This window comes from Humulus lupulus, chromosome 8, assembly GCF_963169125.1.
Source record: "Humulus lupulus chromosome 8, drHumLupu1.1, whole genome shotgun sequence".
Taxonomy (NCBI): Eukaryota; Viridiplantae; Streptophyta; class Magnoliopsida; order Rosales; family Cannabaceae; genus Humulus; species Humulus lupulus.
In genome coordinates, this window is record NC_084800.1 from 37,852,972 (window position 1) to 37,877,263 (window position 24,292).

At 41.2% G+C, this 24,292-nt stretch overlaps 1 non-coding gene across 1 annotated transcript; it reads right to left on the reverse strand.

The window, feature by feature from the left end:
* Positions 1 to 18,459: 18,459 nt before the first annotated feature.
* On the reverse strand, positions 18,460 to 18,566 carry LOC133799102 (small nucleolar RNA R71). Its single transcript, XR_009876305.1, has one exon. It is a non-coding gene; the product is annotated as a small nucleolar RNA R71 (small nucleolar RNA).
* Positions 18,567 to 24,292: the final 5,726 nt, after the last annotated feature.

Sequence of the window (24,292 nt, forward strand, 5' to 3'; positions counted from 1 at the left end):
GTATGCTCGCACCCTTCGTCATGAGTTGGGTGCGGCATCCACCTCCGAGGTTATGAAGGTGGAGGAGCGACCATCAAAGAACCCAAGGTATGAAAGTGAGTCCCTCACTTTCACTGAGGAAGATGCTAAACACGTGAGGTATCCTCACAATGGCCCTCTTATTGTGACAGTCCAAATTGCTAATATGAAGGTGAAGAGATGTTTGGTCGATACAGGAAGCTCTGTAAACATCATTTATAAGTCCTCCTTTGAGAAAATGAAGCTATCTATCAATGACTTGAAGCCATGCTCTCACGTCATTTATGGGTTTACTGGAGAAGGATTGTCACCAGCTGGGACAATCAAATTACCAGTCACGGCGGGGGAAGCCCCCAAGCATGAAATCGTAATGACTGAGTTTTTGATTGTTGACTGCCCGTCCGCCTACAATGTGGTTATTGGTCGACCACTACTCACCAACTTACATGCGGTAGTTTCAATTTGGCACCTATCCATGAAGTTCCCGACCAGCGCTGGCATAGGCTGTGTCCAAGGAGACCAAAGGGAGGCTAGGGAGTGCTATAATGCCTCGATAGCTAAGGCGAAGAAAGGTGCCAAGGAGAACAACATGATTGTATGTGTTGAGAGAGAGGAGGTGGATGAGATGGATGTAGACCAAAGTCTTGTAGTAGTGAATGATGAAGAGATGTTAGAGGAGTGTGGCCAGGAGAGCACTCCTAGTTTGAAAAAGCAGAAGATCCCATCCGGTGATGAAGTCACCAAATAGGGCGTTGCCCAAAGCGAGGGAAGAGATTTTGATCCTTGCTTTGGGGATTATGAGAGTGATGTGGGACCGTCTGAGGAGTTAGAGGAGGTCCCTATAGATGAGAATGACCCGACGAGAAGGATCAAGATTGGAAAGAAGTTGAAAGCTGAGGTGAGAGCACAGCTGATAGAATTCTTGCGAAGGAATCAAGATGTCTTTGCCTGGTCTCACAAGGATATGGTGGGTATCTCACCAACTGTGATCAGCCACGTGCTCAACGTGGATGAAGGATATCCAGCGGTGCAGCAGAAGAGGAGATTGCTTGACAAGGATCGAGCAAAGGCCCTTAAGGAGGAGGTAGAGCGATTGAAGGAGAATGGGTTTATCAGAGAGGCATACTACCCAGCTTGGGTTTCAAACCCAGTGTTGGTGCCCAAACCCAATGGAAAGTGGAGGAATTGTGTAGATTTTATTGATCTAAACAAAGAGTGCCCGAAGGATTGCTTTCCTTTACCAAGAATAGACCAGTTGGTAGATGCAACCTCTGGTCACGAGACCTTGTCCTTCATGGATGCGTATTCGGGGTACAACCAGATCAGCATGCATCCTCCTGATGAAGAGCATACCAGCTTCCGAACAGATATAGGGCTATACTGCTATAAGGTCATGCCCTTCGAATTGAAGAACGCAGGAGCTACCTATCAGCGTTTGGTGAATGATATGTTTCGAGACTTAATCGGCAAGAGCATGCAGGTATACGTAGATGATATGCTGGTGAAGTCAAAGGAAGCTGGGGGGCACGTGCGAGACTTAGAGGAGTGCTTTGCAATATTGAGGAAGTATAACATGAGGTTAAACCCCCTCAAGTGTTCATTTGGAGTGGGTTCTGGAAAATTCCTTGGGTTTATTGTTAACTCCCGAGGAATAGAGGCAAATCCAGAGAAGATCAAGGCTCTCATAGAGATGAAGTCTCCGGCAAGAATAAAGGATGTGCAAAGCTTGACTGGGTGGATTGCGGCTCTCAGCAGGTTCGTTTTGAAATCAACGGACAAGTGCGTCCCGTTTTTTAACCTGCTTAAAGGAGGCAAGAAGTTTGAGTGGACCGCAGAGTGTGAACAAGGAGCATTTGGCCCAACCTCCTGTTCTTTCCAAGCCAGTTGATGGAGAAGACCTATTTATGTACCTAGCAGTCACGGAGCACGCTGTTAGTGCTGCCTTAGTACGTGAGGAGGATAAGGTGCAGCACCCAGTATATTATGTTAGCAAGCGATTGATAGGAGCGGAGTCCCGGTATCCCATGATCGAGAAGTTGGCTTACTGCTTGGTACTTGCATCACAAAAATTGCGGCCATACTTCCAAGCACACCCCATTAAGGTCCTTACTGACCAGCCTCTACGCCAAGTTTTACAGAAGCCGGAGTCGTCTGGTCAGCTACTTAAATGGGCAGTTGAGCTAGGCCAATTTGAAATCAAGTACCAACCGAGGACTGATATTAAAGGTCAAGCTTTGGCAGATTTCATCGCTGAATGTACCGGAATCGCTAATGTTCCCAACCAACAAGAGAGTGTTACTGGGCAAAAAGAAGAAATTCCTACTTGGCAACTTTTTGTTGATGGGTCGTCGAATGAGCACCATTCAGGAGCTGGGATTATACTAGTCACACCAGAGAAGCACCGAATTCATTGTGCACTAAGATTCGGATTTAATGCTTCTAACAATGAGGCGGAGTATGAGGCCCTCTTAGCAGGCTTGCGACTGGCTAGAGATGTACGTGCCCGGTCGGTAGAGATAAATAGTGATTCCCAATTGGTGGTCTATCAAGTATTGGGGGAATACCAGGCAAGGGGCCTACGCATGGTGGCATACTTAAACAAAACCAAAGATTTGCTAGCATAGTTCGAGGAGTATACCATCAAGCTAGTACCACGGGAGCAGAATTCCAATGCAGAATCTCTAGCAAAGCTTGCTAGTGCAAAAGATGCCAACACTCTGAATATAGTACCGGTAGAATACTTGGCGGAGTCGAGCATTGATAAACAAGAGGCCATGTCGATCACGATAGCCGACACCTGGATGACTCCCATCATTGCTTACCTTGAGCAAGGGACCCTCCCAGATGGTCGTAATGAAGCAAGGAAGGTTATGAGGCAAGCTGCTAGATACACCATGGTGGATGGAGTGTTGTATAGGAGAGGGTATTCCCTACCTCTACTCAGGTGCATAACGCCCGACCAGTCAAAGAACTTATTAGCTGAGGTGCATGAAGGGTTTTGTGGAGATCATGTTTGGGGGCAGAGTCTATCTAAAAAGATCTTGAGGCAAGGATTTTTCTGGCCTACCATGAACGAGGACTCTATGGAATATGTGAGGAGGTGTGACAAATGCCAAAGATTTTCTAAAGTGCCCAGAGCGCCCCCAAATGTCTTGAAGCAAATGCAAAGTCCGTGGCCTTTTGCAGTGTGGGGTATTGATCTGATCGGGAAGTTGCCCAAAGGAAAAGGAGGAGTGCAGTTTGCAGTGGTCGCGGTAGATTATTTTACTAAGTGGACTGAGGCCGAGCCATTAGCCACGATCACATTGAAGAAAGTATTGGACTTTATGGTTAAGAACATAATATGTCGCTATGGACTGCCTAAGAAGATAGTGTCTGATAATGGCACCCAATTTGACAGCGACATATTTACCGATTTTTGCACTCGGCATGGCATCACCAAAAGTTTCTCCTGGGTAGCACATCCTCAAGCCAATGGGCAGGTTGAAGCGGTAAACAAAACATTGAAGGACACTCTGAAAAAGCGCCTGGAGCAAGCTAAGGGTGCTTGGGCAGAAGAGTTACCAGAGGTCCTTTGGTCATATAGGACTACTGCTCGGACGGCAACCGGACATACCCCATTCTCTTTGGCATATGGGTATGAGGCCATGCTACCTGTGGAGATAGACCCACCATCTCATAGAAGGACCATGTACAACCAAGAGGAGAACCATCAGTTGTTAACAGAATCATTGGACTTCCTCGAGGAGAGAAGAGAGGAGGCAAGCCTCAGAGTTGCTGCTCATCAGCAAAAAGTGGCAAGCTACTTCAATTCCAGAGTGCAAGATCGAAAGTTCCAGGTCAGATATTTGGTCCTCAGAAAGGTGTTTGTAAGAGACCCAACAGCTGGTGTGCTAGGACCAAACTGGGAAGGACCATATCAAATTGAGCAAGTCTTGCCACCCGGCACCTACAAGCTTGCTCGGTTGAATGGAGAGCTGATCAGGAACTACTGGAATGGCGAGCACTTGAGAAAATATTATCAATAAATACTGCTTGCAGAGTAGTAGCTTTGTATCAAGTGCTTAACTTGTTATTTAAGTTTTTGTTTGTGAGCTGGTTATTTGCTACTCAGTCACATTATTTTGAACAATGTTATTTTGTTTGGAACTCGTGGTTAGACACGTTTTGTCACTTATTAATACAAGTAATAAAAAAGACCACGCACAGCGTGGTCGAATCTTGCTACAAATTTTGCATATGTGTTGATTATTCTTGCTTGGCAGTGTTCAACTGTCATAATGATTTAAACAAAACAGGTCTTCTAAAAACTAAGTGTAAATATATACCGGACAGTGTTCAACTGGTCGGTATCATGATATGAATGACCAACGTTTAAATAATGTTTTTGTAGTGGTCAACTACCGAAATATGTTTGTGTATTTTATGTGTTTCACGAGTAATGACTACTCGGACAAATTCGATCAAGTAGCAAGTGATCAAGGATTTATCAACCCTCAATCACTTGGGGGGCACATAGGGTATACTGGTTTGTACTTCAACACAGGCAATAAGAGCACGAGCAAATATATCTGTTTTTGGGCTGACTTGTAAGTTTGGAAGTCTAAAAAGGCCATTAAGCTAACTTGTTTAACAAAGCTTAAGTAACTTAGAATTTTTAAAATTTTAAGTTAGAAACAGATATTCGTGTAATGATAAAATTTAGGCTCATAAAAGGTTAGAGCAATAAGAGCATGAGGAAGTACATTTAGTATGGACTTATGGAATGGTTAGAATTTCTAACTTAGAAAACTAAATACTCATGTGAAATTTAAGGCATCTAGGAACTTTACTATTCACAATAAAGACTTACAAGTTTGGAGTTAGTCAAAAAAGAAAAAGTAAAGTACTAAGTGTCAAGATAGCTCACTCATCCGAGCAAGAATATACAAAATTAAGTAAACTATGATAAAAACTAATAAGGCTACAACTAGTCATGCAGATGTGCTCTAGCAGGGTAAGGAGTCACTAGCTTGCTTCTCTGGTGGGTTGATCAACCCCCTCCTCAGCTTCAACTGCTCCTCTTGCTCGGAACGATAAGATAGAGGAGGTGGGTGCAGGTCCAGGAGGATTGGCAGCTTCTTCATCAGCCCTTGCTTTGTATCTAGCAAGCTCCTCTGCTTGGACCTCTTTGGTGAAAAAATCGAGCTTGAGAGGTTTATTCAGCTTCCAGACCTGATAAAAGCAGTCAAAGCTAGCCTCCTCGTAGCGAATTAAATCAAACTCATTTTCTTGTTTTAAATCTTCATTTTCGCTGATCAGTCTCTCATTATCCCGAGCTAACTCCTTGTTCTCGAGGGATAACTTCTCCAGTTGGGCTGTCAAGGAATTGTTGTTTTGAACCTGCTGCTGATTCTCATCAGAAAGTTTCCTAAGAGACTCATCCCGTTCAGCTACGGTTTTCTCTGCCTGCTCCAACTTGGATTTGGAGTCTTTTTCTGAAGTCGTTAAAGTCTCTACTTTAGCTTGGGCCTCCACCAGTTGATCGTTTAGTACCTTGATCAACTCCTTGTAATCAACCGCTCGGAGCTGAGCATGACTGATGGTGACAAGTGACTGCATGAAAGACAAGAGGTTATTGCAAGCAAAAATATTAATAACAAATTGTCTTAAGACAAAATACCTACCTTCATCAGTTGAGCAAGCCCTCTTCTTAGGACGACTTCAACGCTAAGCCGAGGGAAGGATTCAAAGCTTTGGAGCATTGAAGCGTCATGGTCGATCTCCTCAAGTAGTCCTTTTCCTAGGTCACTAGCAGCACGGAGGACCTCACTCGAGCTAGCCAGGCGGGTAGGAGTTAAGCTCGCAGAGGGAGGAAGCGAAGAGGGAGTCAGCGGTGGGAGTGTAGTCGGTCCCTCGGGTTGTCTCCCTTGGCTGGGCGGTACTACCTTCGAAATCTTCCTTGGGGGCATGGAGCCACTTCCATCACCGACTTTCCTCTTTGGAGCAGAAGCAATGCACTGTCTGAACATGTCTGGATCTGCAAAAGAGGAAAACACAAAGTTGTTAGAGATATAAACATAAGAAAATGTACATGAGTATATACTACAATTTTGTTACTCTCGAATTACCAAGTTATTAAAAATATTCCTATGGTCACTAGACATGTGTTACCTGTGTTGAGGATCTGATCGAGGAACTCATCCTCATCATCCGAGGATGAGCTGAGTTCCCTCTCAACCTGGATAGCCTTTCCTTTCCCGGACTGAGCGGGAATGGCAGATCTGCGCTGAGGCTCAGGCTCCCTAATGACAAGGTCACCAGGTCTACGAGAGAGCGGAGAAGGTCCAGGAGAAAGCTGATCAGTCACTAGCTCCGTGCCCGCGTTGGACTAATCAGTCGTGTTGTTCTCCCCAGTGGTACTTTCCATCGCCATATCTTGGCCACACGGTATCAGGCTTACCATCTGAAGGAGGTCCACAGTGACCAGCTTTTTCAAATCCTTCTCCCCAGGACTCATGCTAGCCAACTTCTCTGCTCGTTCAAACATCCCTTTAGTAGGCAAGGGTCGCTCGAATGGACCCGCATGTGTAAAGGCCAAGTTGTTGGCCGTAATGTCCGATGTAAGGAAGTATTCTTTGTGATACTTCTCGGGGTTCTATTTGTGAGAGATACCACTGAGGTATGTAGTCCCTCTTTGCCTGTGGTAGAAGTGAAAGAAGCCCGTGTTGTTGTGGGAGGGATTGGTCCTCTGGTCAAATAAGTAGTGCACCTCGTGAGGGGTGGGCTCGTCCCAACCATGCAGGAAGTAGAGGATGTACAACGCAGAGAGTGCCTGGATCCCATTCGGTGCGATCTAGAATGGGGAGATATTGAAGTAATCCGCTACAGACCGGAAATAGGGGTGTAGCGGAAGTGTCGCTCCGGCGTGCACATGATGCCTGGACCAGGCACAGTATGTTCCACCAGGCCTATTGGCTCTCTGATGAGAGCCCGTGCATATCACGTTTGACCAGGCTCAAGCCCAAAGCCTCGATGTGTTTTTGGAACAACGCATGATTAAGCCTTGAAGCTTCGGCAATGAACCAGGAAGGTTCTTCTTCTCCCCCCTTACGTGGCCGTTGAACAGCCAAGTCCTGGATCACGGTAGCAAATTTCTGAGAAGGTTCTTCTGAAGGAGTGGCAGTGCGAGCGTGACTGCGCTTTACCACCTTCTCCACCGCTCTGCGAGCAACCTGTGGATCACGTTCCTGAAGAAGTCTGTTGGATTGTTTCACCCTCATCGTCGACTGAGAAACTTGTTGAAGAAACTGTTCCTTGTGGAGGAGATACAAGGCTGAGCGAGGGAGGATCTGCTTGAAGCGACGAAGGCGGTCCTCTGGAGTACAACCGGTAGACGAGTTTGGTGAGGAATCGCTATTTAGAGGAGTCTCGATTGATTGCGGGATGGATGTATCAGAGTCCGTATGGTTGTCACCTCCCCTATAGTCAGAGCGATTCATCTACAAAAATGAATAAAAAATGGGGAAGTGAGTAACCATATAGAGAAAATTCAACAAGAATAAAATTTATTTTTATACTTAGAAATTTTTTTCTAAGTTATAAAAATATAGCACATAAGGAAAAAAATTATCTTAGTGCCCAAAAGTGCCTATAAAGTACTTGGAGTATTTAAGGTCACTAAAGTTTATATAAGTGGAAAATTTTGAGGTTTTCCAAAGAGGCTAGATTCCCTATGTGTGCGTGTGTGCATGCCAAAGGGCTGGGTATGCGTTTAAAAGAAAATGAAGAAGGCCGAAGCCTAGGAGAGTGAGTGTGGTCCGATCGGACCACATTGTGGATTCTAAGCCAAGGGGAGTGAGTGCATCCGCTCGGATGCCTAGGTACTCTAAAGCGTGCGACTGAGGAGATGTTCAGCAGCCTTGCTTCCGTGCGAGCCCAGCGCCAAGCAATCCACAATACGTCCGATCGTACATGGCGCGACAGAGGAGATGCGCACCCCACGGTCCGAATGTCCGAGCACCTAGCGCGCCTTGTGCCTCCGAGGATCCTAGCCACTAACAGCCCACTGTGTCCGATCGGACATGGGCATCCAAGAAGGTTAAAATGTGGTCCGATCGGACCACATACTTGCCCAGAAATTCAGTGGCTGATTGGCCACTTTCCTTAACTATACATTTTTCATACCCCAAGCCTAAACATAAGACCCAAACCGTACAAGCAAAGCCCTAATATCCCTATCATAAACACACTTCTTCATTCACACATACAAAAGCAAGATCAAAGCATGGAAGTGGAAAGGTTTTCTCATGTTCTTGAAAACCCACTATACTATCAAAAACCCCAAAACCCATACTCATGATTTATGTCAAATTAACCCATTTTCCTTGAAATCCCTATGAAATTAAAGGTAATGTTGGGTTACCCATACCACAAACATCATCAAAATAACAATCTAACACATTATACAAGCATTTATATGAGATTCAAGAACAAGCTCAACAATAAGTTTCGGCCATGGCATGAGTTCTCATGGAATTTTTTTGAAAAATTACAACAATGTAAAGGCATGGGAAAGAAGACTTACTCAAGGTTGGAGAACCTTTGGCTTGATTGAAGATTGCTTGAAGATGGAGAGCTTCCCTTGAAGTTCTTGAAGATTCGGTAAGAAGAAGAGAAGTTTTGGGGGTTTCGGCCAAGAAATAAGGAAGAAGAAGAGAGGTTTTTTAAAAAAAAATGTGATTTTTTCTTGTGTGAAGAAAAGTGTGTAAAGTTAGGTTATTTAAAGGGAAAAAAGTGAGGTTTATTGTTTATTTTTGGACCCTTGGCATTTCGGGACTATTTTTTCTCTCCATGATCATGGGCAATTTTTTGCAGTGATCGTGGGTCTGCTGCATGGAGATGAACAGTTATTATTTTTTATAATGACGTCACCTGGAGAAAAAGTTTATTATGTGAATGTATCATATAATAAACTTGGGGGGCAAATGTTATCCCAAAATTTGAAAAGGATGATGTGGCAGTAAAATTGACGCGTGGCATGGATTAGTTGGGTGATTTGGCTTAGCAGTAGCCCAATGCATCAGTGAAGAATTTGGATTGCTTGAGAGATACCATAGTCAAGTCAAATACACCCGAGGAGAATACTTGGGCTAAGGTGTGCTTGGCTCGGACCCTTGTCCGAGAAGCCCAAGTGTTTGGTTCAAATCCAAGTCTAAGGAGCTTAAAGGATGGGTTTGGACTTTGGCTCGAGGGACAGAAGCAGCAGGTCCGATCGGACTTAGATTTTGGCCAAGGAGAGGCCACAAAAGGTCCGATCGGACCTTAGTTGGAGGAACCAAGTGCTTGGCTTGGACCTATCCGAGGTGAGCTTCCAAGTGCTTGGCTCGGACCTATCCGAGGTGAGCTTCCAAGATGTTTGGCTCGGACATGTCCGAGGTGAGCTTCCAAGATGGTTGGCTCGGACCAAGTCCGAGGAGAGGCAAGGGTGATTGCCTCGGACCCTGGTCCGAGGAGAAGGCAAAAATAGGTCCGATCGGACCCTAGTCCGAGGAGCCAAATTACTTGGCTCGGACCTTAGTCCGAGGTATGCTCAAAGAGGTTGGCTCGGACCATGTCCGAGGAGAGCCAATGCATGTGGCTCGGACCTTGGTCAGAAGACGATAATCATCAACAAGCAAACTAGACTACGTCAAATTCCCGGAAACTACTTCAGTAAGAATCGGTCTGGACATCGCGGGAATCTCTCATTCCTCACTCAAATTGAGGAATCTGTTGTATTTTAAATATTTTTTGTAATTTAAATATAAGATGAATAATAAAATATCCCTATCTGAAGGGGATATCAGTTGAGGATCCCAAGCCTATAAATAGAGGGTTGATGGGATCGTAAAAGGACTTTTTGGCAAATTGAGAATTAGTCTGAGTTCTAGAGAGAGAAAGTGTGTTTTTCTTGAGAGAACCCTTTTTTGTATTCTTGAATATTTACACTTAAGAAACTCAGTTGACACTGGTTCATCTGATCTTGAGTGTGAATAGAGTAATAAGATCTCTAAGTGGATTAGGCTATTACCGACTGATCGGGGCTGAACCACTATAAAATCTCTTGTGTTATTTACTTTCATTGATTAAACTGTCTGTTGTCGTTTACATTCTCTTGAAGGCTTGTCGTTATTGACGTTCTCACGTCGTTGACTAAAAACACAGTCAACAATTTCCTTTTGATTGGTTTTCCACCTTAGCATGTTAATAATACCTAGAAGCACGTTTTTAATCAAAGGACTCGGGTAGCGAGTTAAATTTCCGGTTCACCGTAACTGTTCTGGGGTAACCAAGGCGTTACAATATATGCCTGGTTGCACTGCTTACTTATGTATGGCACTGACCCATGAGTCAGAAATCGGCAATGGTGTCAGTATTAACTGTGAAGTTGTGACTCATTAGTCAAGTTCAGCAATAGTACTGTGCATTGGTCGTATGATATTGGCTTAAGAGTCAAGAACAGTTTTAGCATATTTAACGCAAGCCGAAAATATTAGATCTAATCGACATAAGCATTGGATGATTCATCATGAACATTAATGCTGTAACGCCCCAACTCCAGGGACCGTTACGGTGTGCCTTGTAAACAGTGCTAAACTCGCTAATCGAGTCATTTGGCCAAAATCGTGAAAACTAGGTATGATTAGTGGTTTAGGGATTAAAAATTTTGGTTAAGATTTAATGTTTCACTAGAACGTTTAGTATACACATTGGGATCCCGAAAATATAATTTCAGAGTCTATTACCAAAAAGATATTTACAACAGGCCGTTCTATGCGAAAAAACAGGGTTTAACCCTAGTTCCACTTTAAACCTCGGCCGTGGCGGACGAGCAGCTGCATATGTACACGTCATCACCTAAGCTCTCCAACTCAAGGATGGTCCAGCTTCCTTTTGCCTTTACCTGCACCACATAGCACTCGTGAGCCGAAGCCCAGCAAGAAAACACAATATAACATGATACAATATCAACAGTAATTGTAATGATTATTCAGGACCAACAGTCCAAACAAATAAGTGACTAACACAAGAGTCACATATGTGGGGTCAGCACCCTTTAGCCATGTGACGATAGGTTCACCAAGGCTTAACTGGTAGGTTGTCCTTTCATAAGTTCGATCAGGACAGGTGCATGGTGAATGGTCACCAACATAACCTTCCTCCCGACTCTAGAGTCGTAACTATGGACATCGTCCCCTAGCCATGTGACAAACAGTCACCGGGGCCATATGCCCTGGCTACAACATCTGGTCTTAGACCAGGCAAGCACTTATAGTTTTCATTGACCTTCCGGTCGGTCCAGCATTAATACCCCATATGAGTCATTCAATGCCGACCTCGATTAGATCTAATCTTCATTTGGCCCGGCATTCACAATGCTCTGCCATTTCTGACTCTTGGGTCAGTAAAACACGACCAGTGCTCAGCCCGTTGTGAACTTAACTAATAAGTCACAGCTTCACAAACGGATCTGACACCATTGCCGATTTTGACTAATAAGTCAGCACCATACACAGGTAAGCCATGCCACCAGATATATATCACATGTCCAACATCCATAAACAAGGTATTCAGCATGCTTACTCAACAAGTATTGATACAATTAGGACCATGCACAAACCCAGAGGCACAGGCTCTGTACAATGTCATATTTAGTACTCAAAGCATGTCCTAATCACATGTTCCTCATGCATCACATGCATTATACTTAACAATCCAACATGCACCAATCATAGCCATGCATGTCATGTTTAATAACCAACCAACATGCATCAAGAATAGCCATACATGTCATACTTAATTATCAACCAACATGCATCAAGAATAGCCATGCATGTCACATATACACAGGGTGCAGTTTTCTTACCTCAAAGTCGATCTAGAATGATTAAAAGAACGACCCTTGAGAACGATCAACTTTTAGTCCTTTAGCGGTCACCTAGTCATAACCAAATATAGGATATCATCAATAAAAATGATCAATATAAATTCCCAAACCAAAACCTAGCCTCCGAGACATCAAACACTACTCAACCGGGTACTAGGTTCAACCCCGAGCCCTAAGGCTTGAATCCCCAAGCTAAAAACACTTTTCTGGCCAAAAAGACACCAAGGGCCACGGCCCTCCACAGTTGCGCCGCGGCGCGCCCCTCAAACAGAGGCTGCCTTCCCTGACAGGCACCTTGGGCCGCGACTCACCTATGCCATGCCGCGACTCAATATGCAACTCAGCCAAAAACCAGCAACGCACCAACTCGACCCCCCTGTGTTTTCCCTTGGAACCAGCCCTTCAAACCAACCCAAAACACCAACCTAACACCCAATTTAACCCCTAAACTTTATCTACAACTCACCCTCATCAAAACCTAAGTAAAACATCAACTTAACTCCCTTTAATTCCAACTATCCACCAAATGATTACAAGCTGAAAACTCAAAGATAAAACAGAGTATAACCAGAAAGTTAATGGATAAAACTTACCTCAAACCTGGAATTAAACCCTCTCCAATGGCTGAACTAAGTCTACAAACCCAGCCCCTTGATTTCCTAGCTTGAAATCTCACTTTGAGCTCCAAAAACTCCAAAGAGGAAATGAGAGGAATGGATGTACAGGGAGGGAATTTCTTGCTCTATTTTTGTTCTGTTTCTATAGCCATCTAAAGCTTCACATATATCCAAACCAAATGACCTAAATACCCCTAGGTCATTTAAGGCTTCTAAAACCATTTCAAGGGTAAAATTGGTACTTTCCACTTATCTCGTTAATCATAATTAACGCTTCCTAATTCCCGCTAATCTCAATATTCTCAAATACCAATAAATCATATCCCATTACCCTTTAATGCCCGGTAACACTCTAATCATTAAAACACCCCGAGACTCACCTCGAGCCCCGAGCTTAAACCCGTTGTGACTAGACCGAGCACCTACATTTCATGATCGTCTCATGCCGAATAGCTCGAACCAATCCACCTTATAAGATGGCCATATAAATTAATCACAACCATGCACCCAAATACACAATTACGCCCACAACGACCAAATTACCAAAATGCCCTTATAATCATAAATACACCCATATGCATGCATTTACCATCATATAATAATATAATTCATGTAAACATGCATATAATCATTAAATAACATAGTAAAACAATTATGGCCCTCCCAGCCTCCTAATCAAGGTCCTAAACCTTATTAGGAAATTCGGGGCATTACAAATGCTTGACCGACCTCAAGTTCGATGAAAACTAAAAGCGCTTGTCTAGTCTAATGGCTAGTCACTTAGAGCCAGGGCTAAAAGGTCCAGGTGACTACATCGTCACATGGCTAAGGGTGTGGAACTCACATTAGTGACTCCATGGTCACTCATTTGGTTTATATTAGTGGCTCACTCATTAGTCACTCATCTGAGCCAGGGTCAGAAGGCCCAAGTGACTGCATCGTCACATGGCTAAGGGTGCAGAACCCATATTAGTGACTTACTCCTTAGTCACTCATTTGATTAGGGCTACACGCCCCAGCATGGTTATCAGAACCTTAAGTGTTAATCACTCATCCATACAGGAGGGCAGGGCCCACAACCATCATTATTTGGACTTATTTGCATGCATGGATGGGGTTACTATTGCTAGGCATGCATGTTATGATTTGGTAACATATTATTACTGTTCATGAACATATTAAGTTTTCTTGCTAAGCTTCGGCTCACGGGTGCTATGTGGTGCAGGTAAAGGCAAAAGAAAGCTGAACCATCATTAAGTTGGAGAGCTTAGGTGACGATGTGTACATATGCGACTGATTGACCGCCACGGCTGAGGGTTGAAAGAGGAACTAGGGTTAAACCCTATTTTGCCGCTTAGGTCGGTTGGTTGTAAATATTTTCTTGTAATTAACCTTTAAATTATATTTTTGGGATCCCAATGTATACAGTAAACGTTCTAATGAAACGTTGTATCCGTAACTAAATTTTTTAATCCTAAACCGTTAATCATACTTAGTTACACGATTATGGCCAAATGACTCGATTAGCGAGTTTATCACTGTTTAAAATGGTCACCGTAACGGTCCCTACGGTAGTAGGGCGTTACAGTTAAAATCTAATCGAGTGTACATGCGACATGTCCTAATTGGTCCAATTTATAATATATTTAAAATTTTAATTTAAATTAAATTTAAAATAGAAAAAATATTTTTTAAAAAACATTTTAAATATTAAAACTAAAATCTAGAATTTTAGAAAACTTCCTTCATTATTAAATCTTCAAAAACAAAATATTATTTTTATCAAAAAAATACAAAAGATTAATCTTATAAATTAAAAAACAAATCAAAATTTATAATATAACTTAAAATTCTAAACCCAGAACATTCAACATTTCTATCAAACCTAGAAATTGCATCATATATACACAAACATTTCAAACATACATATAGCAATAGTTATACTAAACACATAAATTGCAACAGTATCCACCACCATACCCGTCAAAATTGTTAGATCTACGCCACCCTGTGCTCAACCTTTTTTCTTCTCGTCGTTGGACCCAGATGTGGCAGAGCCGAGCTGGGTAAGGGGCTGCGCTGGATTTCCGCCTAGACGTCGATCCTCATGGGTTGAGCTCTGCATGGATTCCAGCGAGATGGTTTCGTCGCCTCTGGTGGTCTTCAACTCCTCTTGGCGTGGGGAGCAAAGTTGCAACGACAGTTTGGACAAAAAGAGCCTCCATGAACAGTTGTGGAGCTCCAAACATTCAGTGTGGTTCACGACTCCCACTCACGACGAAAATGACAAGTCAAGCATCCAAACTTTGGGATGGAGTTCACGATGTTGAGAGGTGCACGGTGGTAGTGCACGTGTAGCCAATAAGTCTTACACGTCGGAACTGCCAAGGCTAGCAATGGGGAAAAAGGAGAGGCAGACAAGTGAGAAGGAGAGAGAGAGTCGACAGGAGAGAGAAAGAGAAAGGAAAAAAATTAGGGTTTTGATTAGTGGTGAAAATTGCATTATTTATTTATTTTAATAGCCAAAATAAATTAAGTTTAATTAATATTTTCATTAAATTAATATGATTTATTTTATAAATGAAAATATTTAATTATGATTTAATTTATTGTTATTTTGTAGGAATTAAATATGCATTTTGTCACAAAGAAGAAAGAAATAAATAAAGTTGAAGAATGGAGGAAAAGTTGGCATTTTTGCAAAAATTGAAGCCCAGAAATTCGGCCCAAAGCACCATAGGCCCGCAGCTTTCCCTTCTCTCCAGCGCGCCACTTGTCGCGCCCCTTGCATACCACGCGTCCCAGCAGCCATCTTTGACCTTTGACTCACCTTTGACCCAGCTTTGACCTTTTGTTAGTCCTTGCTTCATTTCTTCAGCAAGCTCCCCACGTGACCATTAATCCTCCAAAACTCATATGCACATATATGCATATCCTTCAGCCTCCATCAATTAGCAATTCTAATGCATGCAACCTTGTTTCCCTCCAGGCCCAACGGCCCAATCCGCCCAAAGAGCCTAGCTCCTCTTTTCAGCCATCCCAGTCACGTGCAAGCCCAACTCTCCCAGCCACAACATAGGCCCGTGACCCAATGACATCTTCCAACAGCCTGCCTACGTGGCACCCCCTCATTGGCTAAAAGTGGGTCAAAACCCTCTTGTGTCTTCAGCCATATTTTGTGGGTATTGGGTTTGTAAAATTTCCATTTTGAGCTTTAAAGCTCATGTTTTTGTGGTATTTTAGAAAATGAGCATTTTGACTATACACAAAAATAGCTAGGGTAATATTAATAATAAGATTTGATTTTTCAAAATCATATCTTATTATTAATATTTCAGATTTATTTTGTAAACCCCATTTTGTTGTTTAATTTCTTTTTAGTCATTTTCTCCATCTATAAATAGGGACACTCTCTTCACATTTGGTATGTAATTTTTAGAGTAGAGAAACTATAGCAAAATTTCCACTCGCTTTCTTCTCATATTTTCTTCTTAGAATTTTGTGAGAATCATGAGCATAATGGCCTAATCTTCCTAGGAAGGTTAGGGATGATTCCATATGCAAGTGATGTTATTTTGCTACTTTGATTTACTATGTTCTTAATGTAATATATTTGAGTTATTTATGTTCTTTCATCTCTATCTTTATTTTGCTATCTTTATTTACTTATGCTAATAGTATATAGGATTAGTCATGCTCTTTCTATGTGCTTCTAATTGGTAAAAGTAATATTGATACATAATTTTATGTCTAATCTTCTATTGCATTATTGCCCTTGGGTATTTTGTCATTTTTAGATTTTTCATAAGATTAACATTGTGCTTTTAAAGTAAAGAACTTTATAACTCAAATGAACTTTTGTTAGAAAAACTATGGACTTTAATGTTAGATTTTCCAAGTAAATGTTGGGATGTGAACTATTTACTTGTGTATTTTTGTAAATCAAGTAACCAAGTAACTAAACAAGCATATGGATGATTCTTGAAACCTTTCATTTTCTCAAACTCTTGATTACATCTTACCTTTATTTCACTTATCTCATTTCATCACTTTATCAAAATACAATACCAAAATCTCAAACATCTTTCCATTTACAATTTTATTTACTTCTTGTTACTAACTTTTTGTGCTATTTTCTACTAACCTTTTGATTTTAGGTTACCTCCTTGTGGATCGACCGCCCGATCTTACTACAACTACCGCTTAGTGTAGTCACATTTTGGGCGTTAAACAAATTTTGGCGCCGTTGCCGGGGAGGTAAATTTTCAAAGGTTTAGTGAAATTTTTACAAAAATATTAGTAACCTTATTTGTGTTTTTGTTAGAATAAATATTGTGTTAGTATAGTTTCTATTATTTACTAATTTTTAATTAATTATTATAATTATAACAAAAAAAAGAGAAAAAAAAATCATAAAAACAAAATTTCCTTTATTTATATATTTACCTTTTCTCTTCTTTTTTTTTTTATTCTTTTTTTTTTCGGTACAATATATATATTTATATTATAAACATTCATATATATATATATACATAACTATAAAAAAAAAATCCAAAAAAAAAACATTTATATATTTATTCTTATCTTTTTCCTTTCTTTTTAAATTTCCTTTCTTTTGTTTAAAAAAAAAAACCATATATATATATTTATATAATCACTTTTTTTCCTTTTTAGTTCATTCTTAGTCCATTTTTCTTTCTTAATTTCTATTCTATTTTTTTGTTTAATACATATTAAAAAAAAAAAAGATTAAGCTTGTTATTCCATCTTCACTTTAATTCTCTTTTCTTTATTTTATTTTTGTGTTTTTTTTATTTTGTTGCTTAGTTTAGGCTTTTACTTTCTTTGCCTTAATTTTCCTTAGGATTTAGGTTTTTTTTTAAAAAAAACATAAAATTGCATAAAATTGTTCATAAAATTTCAATCATAAAACACTTAGTATTGGGAACAATTGTGTAATATTACAAATGGTAGAAACCGATATTGTTCTGTCTAGAAAGATTGGTTGTTAAATAAGGTTTGTGATAGCGTTACCCTCCACACTTACCTGGGAACCTCGGGGAGTTCTGTCTAGGCAAGTGTGGGTCTAAAGCGGTACCTTGGCAACCTTCCCAATCGGCCTGGGAACATTTCGAGCATCTACCTTTGCACTATTACATTGTTGAACTTATTACTATAAGAAAATCAAGCTTGTTTTGTCAAAATAAGCAATTTCACTCTGCTTAAAGGTTGTTTGGTCGAAAAGGTTGACTTGTGATCCACCATACTTACTCAATAACCTCGGGGAGTTCTAGTAAGGCGTTGGAGATCACCCGAAAACCTCCAAATCTACCTGGGAACAAGTTTAACAAAAAAAAAAAAATCAAAAAAAAAAAAAGAGAAACATAAAATCCATCTAATTCTGATTTCCGAGAGTGGATGAATCATCACGAAACTTCCAGTGACACTTCTTCCAATTCATCTGCCACTCCTACCGGAACTCCTTCCACCAATCCAGCTTCTCCACAAACTTTCCCTGATAATAACCCATTCGCAATGGCTCGCAATGATGAAATCCAACCAAGAACTCTCAATGACTACCTCCATCCTACTCGCACTTCCACGCCTTCATGCATCATCTTCCCTCCTAATATGCCCGCATTAGACTTTAAACCTGGCATGATTCAACTCCTGCCTACATTTCATGGAATGGAAAATGAAAGCCCATACGTGCATATCAGAGAATTCGAGGAGGTGGTAGCCACGTTTTATAACCGAGCCGACAATGCCGATGCTGTGCGACTGAAGTTCTTCCCTTTCTCCTTGAAGGACAAAGCCAAAAGCTGGTTGTACTCTTTGAGACCTAGGTCGATTGGAACATGGGAGGAGATGACCAAATCTTTCTTTCTAAAACACTTCCCCAGCCATAAGACCAACAGTCTAAAACGACAAATTTCCACATTCTCCCAAAAAGACAATGAAACGTTCTATCAAGTCTGGGAAATATTCAAAGATCTGTTAAATCAGTGCCCGCACCATGGCTATGAGAACTGGCGCTTGGTCAATTACTTCTATGAAGGCCTCACGAGTCGTGAGCGCCAGTTTGTAGAGATGCTATGCAATGGTGAATTCCTCGAAAAAGAGCCAGACGATGCTCTTGAATATCTCGAAGAAACTGCAAAAAAGTCTCACACCTGGACTGGTCCAAGTGCTACTGACAGCACCAACCGACACAAACCATCTGTGATCTATCAACTTCGAGAAGAGGATAGTATTAAGGCCCAACTTGAAGTTTTGAAAAAGCAGTTTGAGGTCTTAATGACGAAAAATGGGAAAAAGTCACACATGGTCACTCAAGCGGAACCGCAAGAACCTTGCTTTGTTTGTGGAGGGACGGAGCACTTAGCTAAGGACTGCTTAGCTTTGAATGAAATGAGGGGGGTTTATGAGGAGCAATGCAATGCCTTAGGGGCATATAACAAGCCATTCTCCCATACGTACAACCCTGGTTGGAGAAACCACCCAAATTTTAGTTGGAGAGATTCCAACCAAGCTCAATCGTCTGGAGGCCAATGGAGAAATGAGCAACAAGTTCAACCATCAAAGGCGTATTCTGCACCTCATTACAATGCTCATCCACAACGAAATTCTCTCGAGAATACTCTTCATGCATTCATGGAGGAACAATCCAAACTGAATTGCCAAATGATGGAAGAAATCAAGGACATGAAATATCAATTCTCAAAATTGACTGAATCCTTGGCTATTCCGGAAAAAGGCAAACTTCTTTCCCAACCAAAATTCAATGTTCAAGGTCAACACATGGCCCAATCTTCAAATTCAAATGATCAAAATATCAAGGAAGTGAATGCCATCACGACGAGAAGCGGTAAAACTTTGCCAGACCCACCCATAAAATCCAACTCTCCCAGTATTCCAAAAGTCATTCCTGAAAATCCACCACTCAATGCCACTCCAAAGGTACCATTTCCCCAGGCTTTGAAACCTGTTGGGAAACTTCCCGATAACCGAGCTGAACTCCTTGAGCACTTGACACAAGTGAAGATTAATCTTCCTTTGCTTCACATCATTAAACAAGTGCCTGCTTATGCCAAAATCATCAAGGATCTTTGCACTGCAAAAAGGAAGCACCATGTCAAGAAGACTGCTTTCTTGACTGAACAAGTGAGTGCGGTGATTGAACAAAAGACACCGCCAAAATACAAAGATCCCGGTTGTCCCACCATTTCTTGCAAAATTGGGACCCATGAAGTCAGCCAAGCCTTACTTGATCTTGGCGCGAGTGTCAATCTCATGCCTTATTCTGTATACTCGCAACTCGGTCTTGGATAAATGAAGCCAACATCTGTTGTACTACAGCTTGCTGATCGTTCCACCAAAAAGCCTAGGGGTATCGTTGAGGATGTATTGGTTCAAATTGAAAAATTCTATTACCCCATGGATTTTCTTATTCTTGATACCCAATCTGTGGTAAACATGGAGTCTAAAATTCCTATTATCCTCGGAAGACCATTCCTTGCTACAGCAAATGCTTTGATCAATTGTCGGAATAGTCTAATGAAGATATCGTTTGGAAACATGACTCTTGAAGTCAATATCTTCCACATCGGGAAACAACCCCGAGAAGATGATGAATGCTACCAAACATTCATGATTGACTCTTTAATTCCCGAGGAGGTTCAATTGCGAAACAACTTTGATAATCTTGACGAACTCCTCCTTCTGTCAGAGAATGAAAGTCCCAGTTCTATTGAGTCTACTCTTGCAATATCAGATCGCATAGACTCACGCCATAGAAGGACTCAGTTTTGGCAACCTCGCTTTGAAGAGCTACCTTGCGAGAGGGCACAGCCGAAAACTTCAGCCGAAAAGGTTCCAACTGTTCAATTGACCCAACTTCCCGAGGGTTTGAAACATGCCTTCTTGGGAGACGGTGAAACCTTTCCAGTTATCATCTCATCCAACCTTCAAAATTCTCAAGAATTGCAGTTACTCGAGCTACTGCGAACGCATAAATCTGCGATAGGTTGGATGCTTGCTGACATCAAAGGTATTAGCCCTTTAATTTGCTCCCATCGAATCAATCTAGAGGATGAAGCCATCCCTCGAAGAGACCCTCAGCGGCGACTGAATCCCACGATGAAGGAAGTTGTAAAAAATGAAGTTTTGAAATTGCTAAACGATGGTATTATTTACCCGGTAGCAGATAGCAAATGGGTCAGTCCTACTCAAGTCGTGCCCAAGAAATCTGGTGTCACCGTTATCCAAAACGAAAAAGGGGTCCTTGTCCCCACAAGAACGGTGACGGGGTGGCGCATGTGCATTGATTATAGAAAATTGAATGCCGCTTCCCGCAAAGATCATTTTCCACTCCCATTCATTGATCAAATCCTTGAACGTGTAGCTGGTCATCCTTTCTATTGCTTTCTTGATGGCTATTCTGGATATTATCAAATTGAGATTACATTGGAGGATCAAGATAAGACCACTTTCACTTGTCCCTTTGGCACTTTTGCTTTTCGACGTATGCCATTTGGCTTGTGTAATGCACCAGCTACTTTCCAAAGATGCATGATGAGCATCTTTAGTGACATGATTGAAAAATCAATGGAAGTATTCATGGATGACCTAACCATTTTTGGAAACTCCTTCGAGACATGTCTTCTTCATCTTGAAGCTGTTTTAAAACGATGCATCGAGAAGGGACTTGTCCTCAATTGGGAGAATTGCCACTTCATGGTATCTTCTGGCATAGTCTTAGGTCACATTGTTTCTGAAAAAGGAATTGAGGTTGATCAATCCAAAATCGACCTTATCTCCAACCTGCCGACTCCTAAGACTGTCAAAGACGTTAGGTCATTTCTTGGTCATGTTGGGTTCTATAGGAGGTTCATACAAAAATTTTCAATGATTGCTCGTCCGCTTAGCAACCTCCTAGCCAAAGATGTTACCTTTGAGTGGACACCTAAGTGTGAGGAATCATTCCGAGCGCTTGTCAATTCGCTCACTTCCGCTCCCATCATTCAATCACCCGATTGGAGTCTTCCTTTCGAGATCATGTGTGACGCCAGCAACTTTGCTGTGGGAGCTGTGCTAGGACAATGAAGGGAGGGGAAACCTTTTGTTGTCTATTATGCAAGCCGAACTCTCAATAGTGCTCAAATGAACTATTCCACTACTGAAAAAGAGTTGCTTGCCGTTGTCTTTGCCCTTGACAAATTCCGATCTTATTTGATTGGATCGCCTATTACGATCTTCACAGATCACTCCGCCCTTAAGTATCTCCTTTCCAAAAAGGATGCTAAGGCGCGATTAATACGGTAGATCCTTCTCCTGCAAGAATTTGACATAACAATCAAAGACAAGAAAGGTGTTGAAAATGTCGTCGCGGACCATTTGTCCCGACTTGAATTCAGCGATCCCGCTGACGGTCCACCTATTCATGATGATTTCCCCGATGAACAATTGCTTTCTGTTGCTAAGTTGCCTTGGTACGCTCACATTGTAAACTACTTAGTAACATGTGAACTCTCATCTGAATGGAGTTCACAAGACAAACGCAAATTTCTGGTCGAGGTGCGCAATTTCTTTTGGGATGACCCATACTTATTCAAGTATTGCCCCGACCAAATCATGCGAAGATGCATCCACGACGATGAGGTGTCTAGTGTGCTGAATTTTTGCCACAATGATGCTTGTGGTGGTCACTTCTCTGTGAAGAAAACCGCTGCAAAAATCTTGCAATGCGGCCTTTACTGGCCCACCTTGTTCAAAGACACCAATGATTTCTGTCGTTCATGTGTAAGGTGCCAAAAGTTAGGATCCTTATCCCGTCGGCACATGATGCCCTTGAACCCAATTCTTGTTATCGAAATATTTGATTGTTGGGGGATAGACTTTATGGGACCGTTTCCACCTTCTTTTGGCTACCTTTACATTCTTCTCGCTGTGGATTATGTTTCCAAATGGGTCGAGGCTGTACCATGTCGAACCAATGATAACGCTACAGTTGTCAAATTCTTGAAAGAAAATGTGTTATCAAGGTTCGGTACCCCTCGCGCTATCATCAGTGATCAAGGCACTCATTTTTGCAACCGATCCTTTGAGGCTCTTATGCGCAAGTACGGTGTAATTCATAAAGTTGCAAATGCCTATCATCCACAGACTAATGGTCAAGCTGAGTTAGCCAATAGGGAGATTAAACACATTTTGGAAAAGACGGTAAATCCCGACCGCAAAGATTGGTCTACACGTCTTCTAGACGCTCTTTGGGCATACCACACTGCTTTCAAATCCCCTCTTGGGATGTCTCCTTATCGGCTTGTCTTTGGAAAAGCCTGTCATTTACCTGTCGAGCTCGAGCATAAAGCATACTGGTTTATCAAAGCCCTAAACTTTGATCTGAATGCCTCAGGTATCAATCGCAAACTCCAGTTGTCCGAAATTGAGGAGTTGAGAAATGATGCATATGACAATTCCAGGATTTATAAGGAAAAATTGAAAATCGCTCACGACAAACAAATCCTGCGAAAACACTTTGAGCCAAATCAAAAAGTGCATCTGTACGACTCTCGCTTGCACTTGCATCCCGGTAAACTGCGATCGCGATGGACTGGTCCATTTGTAGTGAAGCAAGTATTTCCCAACGGTTCGGTGGAGGTCGAGGACCCAACCGATGGGAGAATTTTTCGCGTCAATGGCCAAAGGCTGAAGCATTACATTGAGAGTGTGAGTCATGTTGAAGAGGTCCTTCTTGAGGACCCAATCTACACACTCTGACGTTCTGAATGGTTTGTTGTTGTTCTTTTTATTTTTATTTTTCATTATCTTTATTTTTCTGTCTTTCTTTTACTTTTGTATGCTTTTCGTTTTTGTATTTTGTTTTGGGGTTTTGTTACCAGGCTATTTTCGCTCTCACCTCATGGACATGGTCATCATCCAGGTGTTCTCTTTCCTTATCTTTTTCATTGCTTATTCATTTTGACATTGAGGACACTGTCTGATTTTTGGTTGGGGGTGGTGAGCATGCATTGGCTTTCATTTGGAAATCTTATTGTTACGTCATTAGCATTCATTTGGAAAACATTATTGTCTTGTTGAATTTTAAGTCAAATTTTCTCAAAATTATCCAAGCATGAGTATAATTTGTTGGTTTGAGTCAGTTCTTACTATGTTTAGCTATTAAGAAGTGATTTTCAGAGTTCTTATGTGCACTTTCCAAACATATGATAAATAAATTGGTTGTTAACACAAATAGTTGAGAGAAATTTCAAGTTAAAAGTTTTTCATTTCTTGGTGAGTTATGAGAGTTGAGAAAACAACTTTTTGATTTTTTATTGATCATTTGAGTTGGTAAAGTCACATATTTGGAATTTAAAACATGACATTTACTAGAGGGATATTTTTCATTTAAGAAAAGTCTTTGTAATAAATTTGTGTTCTATTTATTGTATTGTATTTGTAATTTCCTTTTTATTTTTGTGTTGTCTCTTGTCAAAAAAAAAATAATGACAAAAAAAAGTAAAAAAAAAAAAAGAGAAGAAAAAGAAAAAGAAAAAAATAAATAAATAAAAAAAAAAGAAAAAAAAAAAGAGAACAAGAGCAACACTTCCTTCTATTATTTTGTAGTTGTTAAAAAAAAAACAACAAAAAAATATATATATTTCTATTACTATTATTTTGTGTAAATGTATAAAAAAAAAATTATCATTATAGTTCACTTTCTTATTTATCATTGTTAGTTAGTTGT